At 33.6% G+C, this 17,409-nt stretch overlaps 2 pseudogenes; one reads left to right on the forward strand and one right to left on the reverse strand.

Moving 5' to 3' along the window:
- Positions 1–6,184: 6,184 nt before the first annotated feature.
- On the reverse strand, positions 6,185–6,567 carry LOC123946068 (annotated as a pseudogene).
- Positions 6,568–16,051: 9,484 nt separating this feature from the next.
- Positions 16,052–16,991, forward strand: LOC123947200 (annotated as a pseudogene).
- Positions 16,992–17,409: the final 418 nt, after the last annotated feature.

Below are 17,409 nucleotides of genomic sequence, written 5' to 3' on the forward strand. Positions count from 1 at the left end.
TGACAATATAAATTTTTTGAGGATAAGGAGGTGGGAAGAAAGCTATTTCTGATAATCTTATATTTACTGAAATGTAAAGCCAACTTTGCTCATGAATGTAACTTAATTATAGGTCAGGTACCAAGGGTCAGGGGTGGGAGGTTGGGGGAACAGGTGGTGGGTAATGGGGAGGGCACGTTTTGCATGGAGCACTGGGTGTTGGGCAAAAAGAATGAATACTGTTACACTGAAAAAATAAATAAAATGAAAACATGGAAATCAAAAAAAAAATAGTTTAAAAGTACTGTGAATTCACTTCATGAGATTTGTAAATTATTTCTACACAAAGATTAAAGGATAAACACAAAATACACCCCAAATTGGGTGCTACTCTAACCTTGAGTTATTTCATCATTGTTTTTTCTTCCTAAAAGTTTTCAAACTTAAAAATTTAAAGTGTCATACTTAGTTTTCTGATAGTAATTCATAGCTTCTGTTGACAATTTCACCAAAAATGTCTTTAGGTCCCTTGTGCAAGTAAAAGTCAAAATAGAAGGTTTTATTCCATTTTTAAAATTTAAATTTGATTAGCCACAGTATAGTACATTATTTGTTGTTGATATAATGTTCAATGATTTATTAGTTGAATATAACACTCAGTGCTCATCATATCACATGCCCTCTTTAATTCCCGTAATTTTTAGTAGAGATATATAAGTATAGTGACTATGTGTTTTCAGAAACCCTCATTCATGAAAGCGCTCACAATGCAGAGATCTTAAACATGTTTTATTCAGATACAATCACTAGATATTGTTTCCCATCGCAAAGTTGGGAAATAAGTTCTTTGCATTTAGTAGTTTAAGGAAAAGTAAACACCAGCACTGAGGCAAATGAATACCAAAAATGGATTATGGAAGAGTTGATGGCCTGATCTTTTCTAGACATGGAGATAGGGTGCCCTGTAATTTTTAAACTACCAATGACTTCTATTATATTTGGTGAATATGCTATGGGTACATAAGAATCAAGTGAAATAAAAAAAGCAAGAGGGTTCTTTGTGATTATTGTATAAAAGCTGGTAATGAATCTTTTAATGAACTCTGACACACACAAAAATACATACAGCAGTGGGACCATTTCCCTAGAGACACAGAAGCGTAACTGTAGCATTAAATATATAAAGAAACACAACAATTATATTAAAACAAAGCAAATGCCTGGCTTCTCTTCTAAGGCAATTGGATATAAGAATTTGATTTTTAATTTTTGTTTTAATTTTTTACATTAAAAATTTAGAAGATTTTATAAAGGAAAATCCATACATAAAAATTCACATATTTTAACTGCACATTACAATGAATTTTCATTAACTGAACTTATACAGATACTTAGCAACAACAGAACAGAACAGTACCATCACCTGGAATATTTCCCTAGTGCTTACTTAGTCAGATAATTATTGAACATCCAACCACTCACTCTTTCATATCTACTGCCAGGAAAATCACTGCCCTGATTTGTAATAATATAGATTATTCATGTTTTTGTATTTATATTAGTGGAGTCATGTAACATGAAACATTTTATGTCTGACTTTTCAGTCAGTATGAGATAGTGAGATCTTCCTGTATTATTGCATGTGATTGTAGACCATTCATTCTTATTGCTTTATAATATTCTTTTATGTAAATTAACTATATTTTATTTATCCATACTATACTGTTTTTCTGCCTTTGTTTAGTTTTCAGTTTCATGCTATTATAAATGGCATTTCTATGATCATTCAAGCACATATATTTTCTTCTCCTTGATTTTGGTATGATAGATTTTTTCTTTTTTTTTTTTTCCTGTTTTATTTTATTTTTTTTTCCATTTTATTTATTTTTTCAGCGTAACAGTATTCATTCTTTTTGCACAACACCCAGTGCTCCATGCAAAGCGTGCCCTCCCCATTACCCACCACCTGTTCCCCCAACCTCCCACCCCTGACCCTTCAAAACCCTCAGGTTGCCCCAACCTCCCACCCCTGACCCTTCAAAACCCTCAGGTTGTTTTTCAGAGTCCATAGTCTCTTATGGTTCGCCTCACCTCCCCAATGTCCATAGCCCGCTCCCCCTCTCCCAGTCCCACATCCCCCCAGCAACCCCCAGTTTGTTTTGTGAGATTAAGAGTCATTTATGGTTTGTCTCCCTCCCAATCCCATCTTGTTTCATTTATTCTTCTCCTACCCCCTACCCCCCCATGTTGCTTCTCCATGTCCTCATATCAGGGAGATCATATGATAGTTGTCTTTCTCCGATTGACTTATTTCACTAAGCATGATACGCTCTAGCTCCATCCACGTCGTCGCAAATGGCAAGATTTCATTTTTTTGATGGCTGCATAGTATTCCATTGTGTATATATACCACATCTTCTTTTCCTGCACTTAGGTTGCGTGGTTGCCTATGTCCTGGTTGTGAGATTGTATCTCATAAGATGTGACCATTGCAAAAAACTGGGTAAAGCATGCATGAGTTCTGTCTCTGTTACTTATTACAAGTGCATATGTACCTATAGTTATATCAAATAAAACTTTTAATTAAAAAAAGAAAAAATCTAAGACAGCAGAGATTTTTTCTTTTTTTAATTAAAAGTTTTATTTGATATAACTATAGGTACATATGCACTTGTAATAAGTAACAGAGACAGAACTCATGCATGCTTTACCCAGTTTTTTGCAATGGTCACATCTTATGAGATACAATCTCACAACCAGGACATAGGCAACCACGCAACCTAAGTGCAGGAAAATTTCATTATCACAGTATCCCTCATTTTGCTCTTTTTTGGCCACTCAAGCCTCCATTCCCTTAGGTCTTCTATCACTGCCATTCATTAATTTTGTAATTTTGTAATTCTATAATTTGCAATTACAATTAAAAAATTCTGTAATTTGTAAAATTCTGTAATTTTGTAATTTGGGTATATATAAGCAAGTCAAAAGTGTATATGACTGTTGGGATTGGCTTTTGGACTTGGCATAATTGCCTGGAGAAGTATGTAGTTCTATGCAATTCAGTGGGTTTTTTTGTCCTTACATCTTCAGCTTTTTAATTTGTTCATTTTTTTTTGGTTTTATTTAAATTCAACTTAGTTAACATATACTGTATTATTCATTTCAGGGTAGAATTTAGGGCTTCATCAGTTGCAAATAACACCGAGTGCTCATTACATCAAGTGCCCTCCTTAATGCCCATCAACCCAGTTACCCCATCCCCCCCACCCACCTCCCATCCAGCAACCCTCAGTTTGTTCTCTACAGTTAAGAGTCTCTTATGGTTTGTCTCCCTCTCTGTTTTTAACTTATTTTATTTTTTCTTCCTTTCCCCTATATTCATCATTTTTGTTTCTTAAATTCCACATATGAATGAGTGAAATCATGTGATCAGAGTTCAGTGGTTTTTAAACCATATACATAGTTGTGCATTCATCAACATAATAAATTTCAAAATGAAAGAGAATAAAACTATATAAGATGACTATAGTGAAAATATAGTTAAAGCATCATTAAAAGGATTAAAATGTTAAAACAGGAAATATTCACTTAATGCAAAAGGAAGCATTGAAAGAGAGATGGAATAGGAAAGAGTACATTATACATATAAAGAGCAAAAAGGAAAGTGGTAGAGGTATATCCAACCATATCAATAATAACATTATATGTGAATGGATCCAACTATCTAATTAAAAAGGCAGAGGATTTCAGTCTGGAGTAATGAAAAAGAAAATTACCACCATATACTATATACAGAAGATACATAATAGATTCAAAAACATAAATAAGTTGAAAGTGAAAGAGTAAAAAAGATAAATTTAAAACATATGTGAACCTAACAATGGAGCTTCAAAATACATAAAGCAAAAACTGACAAATGAAGAGAGGAATAGACAGTTCAACAATAATAATTGGACACTTCAATACTCTTTTCACAAATGGATAGAGCAACTAGGTTAAAGATAAACAAGGATTAAAAAAAGTCTTATAAAGCAATCATACTTAATACTCAAATCTAGAACACTCAAACCCAAAACATCAGAAAAAGAATTCTTCTCAACCCTTGGTATTATTGATTTCCTTTACTGAAAAATTATTTCCATATATTTAGTTTTTGCTATTATACACTCTTCCACATTTTTTTGGTTCAATTTGTACTTTTTCTTATTTCTTAAAATGGATATTTAGATCACTGATTTTAGTGTTTCTTCTTTTTAAAATACAAATACCTAAACTATATATTTCTTTCCAAGCACATGTTTATCTGTATCACACAGGCTTTGTATTCATATAATAGAATACAAAATATTTTCTAATTTCCATTTTGAGTTCCTTTTTTACAGAAAGGCTTTTAAGGTGTATGCTATTTAGTTTCTGAATATATTTGAGATTTTCAGTGTATCTTCATATTGATAGCTTACTCATAACTTCAATTTTATAAACACTTTTTCTTTAAAATTAGTGTGCAGTTTCCAGGGTTTTTTGTACAATATTTTATTCTGTTGATTAGGTCTAGTTTGGTGCATGAGTTGCTTAGACTTCTGTATCATACTAATGCTTAGGTCAGTTTGCTCTATACAATGCTGAGATAAAATGTTAAAATCACCCACTATGATTATGGATTTTTCCATTTTTCCTTTTTGTCCTACATGACTTTTATATTCTCAGGTTCTATGATAAAGTGTACAAAATTTAGAAATATAATATCGTCTTAATGAATAGAAACTTTTTTTCAACTGTTTTTATCTCCCCTTGCTAGTTCTTTTTTGTTGTTGTTGTTCATTCTTTTTTTATTATTATTTTTATTTGTTTATTTTCAGTGTAACAGTGTTCATTGTTTTTGCACCACACCCAGTGCTCCATGCAGTATGTGCCCTCCCTATTACCCACCACCTGGTTCCTCAACCTCCCACCCCACCCCACCCCCGCCCCTTCAAAACCCTCTGGATGTTTTTCAGAGTCCATAGTCTCTCATGGTTCATCTCCCCTTCCAGTTTCCCTCAACTCCCTCTCCTCTCCATCTCCCCATGTCCTCCATGTTCTTTGTTATGCTCCACAAATAAGTGAGACCATATGATACTTGACTCTCTCTGCTTGACTTATTTCACTCAGCATAATCTCTTCCAGTCCCGTCCATGTTGCTACAAAAGTTGGGTATTCATCCTTTCTGATGGAGGCATAATACTCCATTGTGTATATGTACCACATCTTCCTTATCCATTCATCCGTTGAAAGGCATCTTGGTTCTTTCCACAGTTTGGTGACCGTGGCCATTGCTGCAATAAACTTTGGGGGTACAGATGGCTCTTCTTTTCACTACATCTGTATCTTTGGGGTAAATACCCAGCAGTGCAATTGCAGGGTCATAGGGAAGCTCTATTCTTAATTTCTTCAGGAATCTCCACACTGTTCTCCAAAGCAGCTGCACTAACTTGCATTCTCACCAACAGTGTAAAAGGGTTCCCCTTTCTCCGCATTGTCTCCAACACACGTTGTTTCCTGTCTTGCTAATTTTGGCCATTCTAACTGGTGTAAGGTGATATCTCAATGAGGTTTTAATTTGAATCTCCCTGATGGGTAGTGATGATGAGCATTTTTTCATGTGTCTGATAGCCATGTGTATGTCTTCTATGGAGAAGTGTCTGTTCATATCTTCTGCCCATTTTTTGATATGATTATCTGTTTTGTGTGTGTTGAGTTTGAGGAGTTCTTTATAGATCCTGGATATCAACCTTTTGTCTGTACTGTAAATTGCAAATATCTTCTCCCATTCCGTGGGTTGCCTATTTGTTTTGTTGACTGTTTCCTTTGCTGTGCAGAAGCTTTTGATCTTGATAAAGTCCCAAAAGTTCATTTTCGCTTTTGTTTCCTTTGCCTTTGGAGACATATTTTGAAAGAAGTTGCTGTGGCTGATATTGGAGAGGTTACTGCCTATGTTCTCCTCTAGGATTCTGATAGATTCCTGTCTCACATTGAGGTCTATTATCCATTTCAAGTTTATCTTTGTGTACACTGTAAGAGAATGGTCGAGTTTCATTGGGTGGTCTTTTTCTTCATTCCCCCTCGTGGAGAAGAGAATTTGAAGGGCCATAAAAAGTTGTTTGCCTCTTTCAAACTTTTTCCAACAGTATAGATCTCATGAATCAGATCCTCCATGCAGATGATGCCATATTTACCAGGAGATCAGGCAATCAGTGTGTTATCTGTCAGGGCAATTCGCTTCTTGTTGATTTTGCCATAACCACGCTTGTAGATCAATTCATTCACTGACTTCAGGTTCGGGTACCCCCATGCTATATATGGTTCCACAATCCTTAACGTGTTAACTGAAGCCTTGTTGAGCTTAACAAAGGTGCCATTGATGATTTGACAAAGGCGAAGAAGCTGCACACCTTTTTAACCTTTGGGCTCACACCATTGATACCTCTGATCCTGATGACAAATGCCAACTTGGGTTCCGCAGGTACATAGAAGTTGCCAGCTTTTCTTGCCATCCTTGCCATTCGAATCTCAGTTCTGTACATCTGTCTATATTCCTTGTGGTAATGCTTAACTTTTTCATAAGCTTCCTCCTGCCTTTCGAAGCATCTTTTTTTTTTTTTCTTTTTTTTTTTCTCATTTTATTTATTTTTTCAGCGTAACAGTATTCATTCTTTTTGCACAACACCCAGTGCTCCATGCAAAACGTGCCCTCTCCATTACCCACCACCTGTTCCCCCTCCCACCCCTGACCCTTCAAAACCCTCAGGTTGCCCCAACCTCCCACCCCTGACCCTTCAAAACCCTCAGGTTGTTTTTCAGAGTCCATAGTCTCTTATGGTTCGCTTCCCCTCCCCAATGTCCATAGCCCGCTCCCCCTCCCCCAATCCCACCTCCCCGCAGCAACCCCCAGTTTGTTTTGTGAGATTAAGAGTCATTTATGGAATACTATGCAGCCATCAAAAGAAATGAAATCTTGCCATTTGCGACGACATGGATGGAACTAGAGCGTATCATGCTTAGTGAAATAAGTCAATCGGAGAAAGACAACTATCATATGATCTCCCTGATATGAGGACATGGAGAAGCAACATGGGGGGGTAGGAGATAGGAGAAGAATAAATGAAACAAGATGGGATTGGGAGGGAGACAAACCATAAATGACTCGAAGCATCTTTTGAGCAAACTTCTTCCTCAGAAGCTTGATTTCAGCTCTGCAAAATTCCCTCGTTTCTTTTAAGGGTTTCTGGCACAGCAGGAACCTTCTTTTTCTTCTCTTCTGCACCCTCCATGGTTCCAGCTGGAAAAAGAGGAAGTCTGGAAATTTTATTTTTGAATATAGAAGATGAACCTTGAACCAAGTGATAGAGGTAATTATCAAAAAAGTTTTGACTAAAGAGAAAATAGAATTATATATTTATCTTATTTAGCAGTGACAATATATTCTACATAGTAAATTCCTTTCAGACAGTCATAGAAAATATGCAAGTCTTGTGAATCCATTTTATTGAGAGAGGGTGGTAAATGTAATGGGAAGTTAATTTTCTGGCCCCGTTACACATAGCCAGTAAATAAAGATTCAAATTCCTTTTGGTTTTCTTCCAAATATCTTGCTCAGTCTCCTCCCTATGCAATTTCTACACAAGACAAAAAGGCTGTTACCTTCAAGCACAAGAGGCATGAAACTTGAGAAAATACAAATTATTCCCAAATATTTTACATGAAATAAAACTAAAATTTCTGGCTCATTTAACTTTGAGTCTGAGTCTTGCCTTCTATCTTTTTTTTTCCTTTGGGAAAACTACTATGCTTAGTTTTCCAAATGAACACTAGTAGCATTTGTCAATTTTACAACAATTCTTGATATTTTTAAGCATGTTACATGCATTTGTAAGTTAATTTAGGGAACATTAACATACTAACACTATTGCACATTTTTATACATGAACAAGTGTCTTTCCATTGGTTCAAGTCTCATTTGTATACTTGTATACAAATTATCTTCCAATTTTTAAGTTTTATTTAATTTTTGTAAGAACATTTACCATGAGGCCTGCCCTCATTACAGATTGTTAAGTGTATAATACAATGTTATTAACTAGAGGCACAATATGGTGCAGCACATCTCTAGAACTTATTCAGTATCTTGTTATTACTGAAGCTTTAACCCCACTGATTAGCAACTCCCCATTTTCTCCTCCTCTCTGCCCCTGGTAATTACCATTCTATCCTCTGCTTCTGTGAGTTTGACTACTTTAGATTCCATAAGTGAAATCCTAACAGTGTTTGCCTTTCTGGGACTTAATTATTTCACTTACAATAATGTTGTTCCGATTCATCCATGTTTCCACGAATGGGGGAAGTCACTTCTTTTTCCAAAGCTAAATAATATTTCATAATGTCTATGTACAGTTTATCTATCCACCTATCTGTGGGCATTTATGTTATTTTCTTATATTGACTATTGTGGATAGTGTTGCAATGGCTGTGGGGGGTGCAGATAACTCTTCAAGACTCTGATCTGATTCTTTTGGATATGTACCCAGAAGTGGGACTGATGGATCAAATGGTAGTTCAATTTTTAATTTTTTGAGGAACACAAATAGCATTTTCTATAGCAGTTGAACCATTTTTGCATTGCTATCAACAGTGTAAAAAGGTTCTCTTTTCTCTGTATCTTGACCTTCCCTTGCCTTTTGTGGATTTTCTAGTAATAGCCATACTGATGGTTATCAAGGGATATCTTATTATGGTTTTGATTTGCACTTCCCTGATGATTAGTGACTTTGAGTGATTTTTTTAATATACCTGGTGGCCACTTGTACATTTTCTTTAGAAGAATATTTATTCAAGCCCTTAGCTCATTTTTTAATACAGGGTTATCAGTTTGGGCTATTGAGTTGTAAGAGTCCCTGACATATTTTGGAGATCAACCCTTTATCAGATACACAGTTTGCAAGTATTTTCTCACATTCCATACCAGATTTTTTAATTCTGTTGTTTGTTTCCTTTGCTTGCTCAAGCTTTTTAGTTTGATGCAGTACCACTTGTCTATTTTTGCCTTTGTTGCTTGTGTTTTTGTTGCCATATCCATGAAATCATCGTAAAAATCAATGTTATGAAGATTTTTGCGTATGTTTTCTTCCATGAGCTTTACAGTTTCAGATCCTGTGCTTACGTCTTTAATCCACTTCAAGTAGATTTTAGTGTATGATAAAAGATAAAGGTCCAATTTCATTCTTTTGTATGTGGATACCCAGTTTTGCCATTTTACATTTGGAGAAACCATTCTTCCACCATTGTATATTCTTGGCACCTTGTTGAAAATATGTTCACCACATATGTATGGATTTATTTCTGGTCTCTATGTTCTGTTTCATTGGTCTATATGGCTGTCTTTATGGTGTTACCATACTCTTTTGATTGCTGGAGGCTTGTAATATGTTTTGAAATCAAGAAGTGTGAAGCCTCCAGCTTTGTTCTTTCTTGAGATAGATTTAGCTATTAATTAATTTTATGGTTCCGTATGAATTTTAGACTAGTTTTTTTTTATTTATGCTTGGAAGAGGGCCATTAAGATTTTGATAGGAATTCCAATGAATCTGTAGATCCTTCTGAATAGTATGGACATTTTAACATTATTAAGTCTTCTAATCAGTGAACAAAAGATGTCTTTCCATTTGTTTGTACTTTCTTTAATTTTCTTCTTCAATGTTATATAGTTTTTAGTACATTAGTCTTTCACTTGTATATTATTGTATATTTCCTCTGGTTCCCACTAACAGAAAGTATGAATATGAATGAAATACATATATATTTGAGGCATCATTATTTTTAAGTTGATAATTATGACTAGCAAAATGTCTTCCAAGAATAAGCTAGAACTGATCTCTTTCAGGAAATTTCCCACTACTCTGATCTTCATTTCATATTTCCTCTAATGCTCATGTATTATATGAATATTATATCTAAGTGAAGTTATTTAAAATATTTAATGTTGATTTAAATTTCTGGAGATAATTTAATTCTTTCAGCTTTTTATAAGATAGATTTTATTTCATACATCTTTTTTCATATGGATTACATGCAAGTGTTATAAAACTTAAAATACTATTATGAACACTGGGAATTAAGTCCCTTCCTCACCCTTTCCCCCTACTATTCATTCTGCCATGGAGTCATTCATTATCATATGCCCTTTTATGTGTCCCTCCAGAGATGTTTGATACACACAAAAATGTAAGAGTCTTCCATCCAGACTCTTCTATTCTGAGAGAAATAATCATTTTAGAAAAATAAACAATTGTAGGAGTAGAGTTCAAGTTGATGGTGAAGTAGGAGACCTGAGTTTCTTCTGGTACCAGAAACTCAGCTTGATAGCCATCAAATCATCCTGAACACCTGTGAACTCAGCTGGATATCTAGGAAAAGAATAGCTGCAACTCAACAAAAAGCAACCACTTTCTGCAAGGTAGGAGGTGCTCAGAAGGGAATCCAAGGCAATATATAGGAAGATAGACCACAGCAAAGGGGGAGGCAAGGAAGAGAGGGGGAGGAACCCTCTGTAAGCAGGCTACTGGGAAATGATATATAATGATATAACAGCAGATTGCAGAATCAGAACTTTTAGAAATCTGCTCCAGTGAGGTACCTCCAGGCAGGTACATCCCTGCCTGAAAGGGGCAGAACCCTAGGTGGGACAGTGTGGGCTCAGGATCCTTGGGGCCACAGGAAGACCAGGAGTGCCTGAGTGCAGCAGAGTTCCCACACACTGGAGTGGGGACGCTAGATGCAAACAGTGAGCCCAGGAATGGGCTTCCAGCTCAGGGTTGCCATAAACCACTGTTGTGAATGAGATCTCTAAGATGGAGAAGTTTCAAAGAAAAAAATACATAGGTGTTTTAAGATGAGAGTCCATGAATGTCAGAATAATAATGGTCAGATTTCCAGTAATACTCAGCACATAGGTGAGAAATAGGAAGATAAAAAGGAAAACTTGCAGCTGGGGGTCCTCTGTAAGTCCCAACAAGATGAATGTTGTTATTGCTGTGTGATTTCTCATTGCTACTTTTGATGTTTTAGGCAATCTACATGTAAAAAGTCAAAGAGAAGGTATCTAAACAGAAGAAAAGAAACAATAAGGGAAATTCGAAAAATCAGAAAACAATAAAGCAAGAGAGAAGTTCAAAGGAATCAAGAGCTGATACTTAGAAGGGATAAATAACAATTGATAAAACTGTTGTGGGACTGAGCTGGAAAAAAGAAAAGAAAAGATTTATCAGGAATAAGAGCAATAACATCGTTAGAGATTATACAGATATTAAGAAGATATAAATGAAACATTTTGAAAACATCTGCAGAGTAGATTTGGCAACTTAAATGAAATAAACAAATTCTTTGAAAGATCCAATTGACCAAAGCTAATTAAAAATGAAATATCTTAACCCATACAGTCCTGTATCTATTAAAGTGAACAAATACATAGTTAAGTCATCCTATCAAGAGAACTTCAGGTTCAGATGGCTTGGTTGTAGATTTCTACTAAACATTCAAGATAAATTAAAACACCAATTCTATACAAATCCTTTCATAAACTGATTGTTGAAATTATAACATTATTTTATAACATTATAACATTATAACATTATCTGGTGGAGATTCTGATGTATATAAACATAACATAAATTATAACCAGCATAAAAAAGGGAAGAGTGAAGGGTCCTATAGAATAATACAGTTTTTACCTTCTACATCAATATATTTATTAATTTGTCCAATGCTAAAATGTATACAAAATGAAATTAGAATCACTCCATCAATACCACCAATAATAACAACGTTAGATTTATTTGTCATCCTTTTACTCTTTAGAATATATCTCATAGACCACCAGTAATCAGAGCATAATATTTCAAAGAATTACACACTAAATATTTCTGTATCTTTGATTTTTTATCCCTGTGTTCAGTGTGAAATGCTGTTACTTCATTTATTTCTATTTATTATCAGTTGTTTTTTTTTTCTTCCTGTACTATGGTGCCTTAAACTTTAAAACATATAAAATATGGTTGAAAAATCAAATTTCTATTTTAAAGGTATACTCAAAAAAGCTTCATGAGTTCATTTCATTTCTTGAAAAAGTTTTTGCATTTGTGATGTAAGAATGTCCATTTTTCCATCATTATTTATTAATTTAAATTCAGCACTCCTATGCTAGGTATCAGGCATTAGATTATTGCTTATTTTCCAAATTAAATAGCCCTTTCTTCTATCTAACTATACCTATCTATCATCTAACTATCACCACTTTGGAATTAAAGATCTAATTGCAATTCTGTCTCTATAATTTCTAAACTTTGTCATGAGTGTGAGCATGTAAACGGATTTCCCTAATTCTTGTTTTTTTTTCAACAGCCCCAAAAGTTAATAATCATGTGTACTTTGCCTATTATGATGATTAACTGAATAATGTATGTATGTCAGTCATCATAGTACTACATACATAGTAAATATTCAATAAATGATAGGTGTTATAATGATTAGTAATATTTCAAAGAGGTTGAACTTTGTACATTCTCAAATCACTGAAGAAAATATTCTCAAATCATAATATTAAGCAAAACTTCTATTTTTTTTCTTAATATTGACACAGCTGCTTATAAAAAAATATTATAAGTAGAACTATTTGGGTTAGGTACCCATATGCTGTTCTCCCAGTGATAGATTCATTATGTTCTGAAAAAAAAAAAAAACCTACAAAACCTCAAAAGGAATTATCTTGACACGTATTATTGGTATCTTGGCATGTATTATTATGTATGATCCAAAATATTCTGCTAGTTTAGAGCATGACTTGCCTTGCTGATTGTCTACATGATTGTCTTGAAGTGAGCATTTTTTTAATGAATCAATTCTAACAGTTGTTTATCCTCATGCCTGAAAGAATAAGCTTATATTTTTTTTGAAATTATACACTATCCCTTTCTTTTTTTTTCCATTTTATTTATTTTTTCAGCGTAAGAATAAGCTTATATTTAATGAAAGAATAAAGGCAAGGCCAATTGATGTTTTGTAAGTTCTTTTGAATGTTTTTTCATCTTTCCTATTTCTCCTTAGAGACTCCATCCCCTTAGATTTCTTGTGGAGATACATTCATTCCTTTTAGATAATTTGAAACTAATAAATATTTCCCAAATTTCAATCTAATCATCTCAACTATGATAATCTCCATGAATGTTTGTGAGGTAGGATTAGTTGGACACACATTTTATAAATTATATGGCATTAATGGGGCACCTGAGTGGATCAGTCCTGAAGCATCTGCCTTTGGCTCAGGTCATGATTCCAGAGTCCTGGGATCCAGTCCCACATTTGACTCCCTGCTCAGCGAAGAGCCTGGTTCTCCCTCTTCTGGTCCCCCATGGCTTGTGTTCCCTCTGTCGCTATGTCTCTCTTTCATAAATAAATAAAATCTTTAAAAAAATTATACAGCATTAAGAAGAGGAGTTTATGAGAAATCTTTACTATCCAAGGCATAGATACTACCATATGTTTAGATATATGTGATAGTGCAGACAAATCACATTATTAAAATATTCACACTTTATCTCTTTGTATGAATTAACATGAGATTATTTTATATTAATCTTTCTGCCTACAATATTAAATATTATTTTCTAGTGAGTATGTTTGCCTTTCATTATTGTTGATCCTTGCTCATGTAAACTACAGAAAAAAAAATACCAACATAAACTGCTCATGGTAAGTAAAATAGTGGTGATATTTTAAAGTAGTGGGATTATTTTCTCTCAAAAATTTAAGAATAACTACAAATACCATGTAAGTTATATACAAATAGTGATGATAAAAGTTGTATTTTATTATTGTTCCTTGTATAAAGCATTAATTATTGCTCACAAATGCAAGAGCTTGAAGTTCGATTTATGCATTTCCACCTGGATTTCTAATACTTAAGTGGTTTAAACCAGACACTGCACTGCAAAATTGTGGAGGGAATGAGGATTATCCTAGTGACCCCTAGATAAACAGAGTGCCTGACAACTCTACAAGTCGATCAAACATGACAAGATTGGAGGATACTTTTTCTTGGAGAACTGATATTACATGTTTTAATACATTTTTGAAAAAATAGAAAATAAAGCTCTTTGGAGGTGCTAATTCTTATTAACACTTTGAGCAAAAAAACATCATTGATAATTTGTGCGGTTTGTGAATTTGTATGTGAAGTAGTGGGATAAATCATATAAAGGGTAAAATGTTATGTATTCAATAATAAAAAGAAGAACAACTTCAGAACAGGCAAAGATAATTGATTCACAAAACTAATAAGGGATGTAATTTAAATATTTTTTTATTTAAAGGAAAGAAAAAATACACTATATATTTTTTTCTCTCTCTGCCAGTGCTTATGTTCATTTGGAAATACCTTATTTAATTAGAAAATTGACAACAATTCCTCAGGTTAATAGGAAAATGAAGTGCCTAACTAGAATATTTTAATTGAAAATATGACTCTAAAATATATAACCAATCAGTGTTCTGAGCTCACGTTGTTTTTATTTTGTTTTCATAAAATAATAAATTAGAGAAAATAGAGAAATCTTGTTCCATTGCATAATTTCTTTGGTAACATATTAATAAGAATGACCAAATTTTTAATGAAAAATATAAATGACCTATAATAACAACTCATTGAAAATACTTTTTTTTATATATTTGCAGAAATCATACCTTCATGTGTCAGATGCAGACATTTATAAAATTGGGGTCAGTTTGTATAAACTTTTTTGCAACTTATTTTAAATGACTTTAAAATGTAATTATCTAAATGAATAAAATTATTTAAAGAATTGCTGATGTTTAAATAAATTATTTTCTACTTTTCTACTATGCCATGACATATAGCTTATATGTAATGTGAAAATTGAATTGCCTTTTGAGAAAGGTAAATATGTCATTATATATTCTAAACATTTTTTTCCTTTGTAAAGGAAAAAAGTTTTTTCACATTACTGAACTTATTGTTATAATAGTTTTAATTTATTATTTTGGATATTCTTGGGGGGATATTCTTTAATACTCATATTCTTAAACAATAAAAGACCCATTGAAACTTCAGTCTTTTTTTTTAAAGATTTGATCTATTTATTTGTTGGAGGAAGAGAGAGAGAGAGAGAGAACAAGCAGGGGGAACTTCAGGCAGAGGAAGAAGCAGGCACCCCACTGAGCAGGGAGCCCCATGCTGGGGACTGGATCCCAGGATTCCAGAATCATGACCTGAGCCAAAGGCAATGCTTAACTAACTGAGCCACCCAGGCATCCCAAAACTTTGTCCTTAGAGTGGATTGTCCTTCTCCTTGCTCAGATCCATTACTGGATTTTTGTACATGTGGTTTTATCTGCTTTATATTGTTTCAGTTTTTTTCTAGATTTGACTAGTATTTATTTTGTTGTGGTATCACACTTTGTTTTCTTTTGGTATTATCACACTCTTACACTCTTTTTCTTTTGTCATATTCTGTCTTCATCAGTAATTCATAGAAAAGTTGCAAGAGGCTATAGTGGGGCTCTAAACAAATATCACTTTAATATGAAACCTAAAGTTTCAAAATTTAACTGTGGGTCTTAATTCATTACACAGGCATTTTTATTTTGGTGAAATTAATAATTAAAATGAATGAATGATTTTTGAATCTGGAACCAAGATTTTATCTAGTTTATTTAAGAAATGAACAAATTTGGAATGGGTTACAATTGAGCTGGAAGTTTGTAAGTAACAGTGAAAAATAAACTATTACAGATTTTGCAAGTCAATTTTTAAAACAGAGTTGACTTCTATTGTGCTTTTTAAAAATAGTGTCTGTTGCATGGTCCTAGATCATATCTCCAACCTCATGGAATATCTTCTCATAAATGGGCATATATGTGAATATGGATCCTTTTATGTATCATTTCCTGGATATAAAGCTACTCATATAGTTTCTTATCATTGTACCTTTTATTTCTATAATTTGTTTGAAATCACAAAAGAGAAATGAAGAACCATACAAAAACAGGTAGAGTTGATCCTTCTGGGTCTGACAGATAATTCTCTGTTACAGATCATAATTTTCTTATTTCTATTTCTAAATTACATGCTGAGTATGATAGGAAACTTAACCATCATTGCCCTTACTCTACTGGATTCTCATCTCAAGACCCCAATGTATTTTTTCCTCCGTAATTTCTCTTTCCTGGAAATTTCATTCACAAGTGTTTGCATCCCCAGATTCCTAATCACCATTGTAAGCAGAGAAAAGACCATTTCCTATAATGGCTGTATATCTCAGTTGTTTTTTTACATATTCTTGGGGGTTACAGAATTTTTTCTTCTGGCAGCTATGTCCTATGACCTTTATGTTGCCATATGCAAACCTCTGCATTATACATCCATTGTGAGCAACAGAATTTGTCATCAGATTGTACTCAGTTCCTGGGCAACTGGATTCCTGGCCATTTTCCCTCCATTGTTTTTGATTCTGAACCTGGATTTCTGTGCTTCCAATATCATTGGTCACTTCATTTGTGACGTTTCTCCTGTCCTGCAACTTTCTTGCTCAGACACACATTTAATAGAACAGATTGCCTTTTTCTTGGCCTTGATGATCCTCATTGTCACGTTGTTATTACTAATCCTTTTTTACTCTTACATCATCAAAACAATTCTAAAATTCCCTTCGGTTCAGCAAAAGAAAAAAGCCTTTTCGACCTGCTCTTCTCACATGATTGCTGTATCCATCACTTATGGTAGTTGCATATTCACATACATGAAGCCATCTGCAAATGAAAGAGTCACTTCAAGCAAAGGAGTAGCGGTGCTCAATACTTCAGTTGCCCCTATGTTGAATCCATTCATTTATACTCTGAGAAACCAGCAAGTTAAACAAGACTTCAGAGATGTGTTTAGTAAGATATTTTCTGCTTCAGATAAATAATACTGCCTGTTGAAATAAGTAACATAAAAACATAACAAGAACAGTGAAGAAAAATATCTTGATCCTTCCAGTGTAAGGATTGATCTTAAAAAAAAAAGAATTGATTGTTAATATTTAATTATTTGGATCACTTCAACTTACTCGAACTTAGAAACTCTTTCCATTCTATATATTCTAACTTTAACTTTCTGTTCTTCAAAGTGAAACATTTCTATGTAAGAAATATGAAATTGCAAGGTTTTTTTTCTAGACATGTTGTAGAATAAAATGAAAGACTGAGATTGTATTATACAATACAGGTGCTTGTAGAAGTGTGTTTGTTAAATAATTTAAACAAATGTACCATGTTTTATTTAGAAGCCATGTTCTTTAAAATTTTTAGATTAATTGAGTTTTGTCATTATTAAATACACCTTAG

The sequence above is a fragment of the Meles meles genome, chromosome 7, assembly GCF_922984935.1.
Source record: "Meles meles chromosome 7, mMelMel3.1 paternal haplotype, whole genome shotgun sequence".
NCBI lineage: Eukaryota > Metazoa > Chordata > Mammalia > Carnivora > Mustelidae > Meles > Meles meles.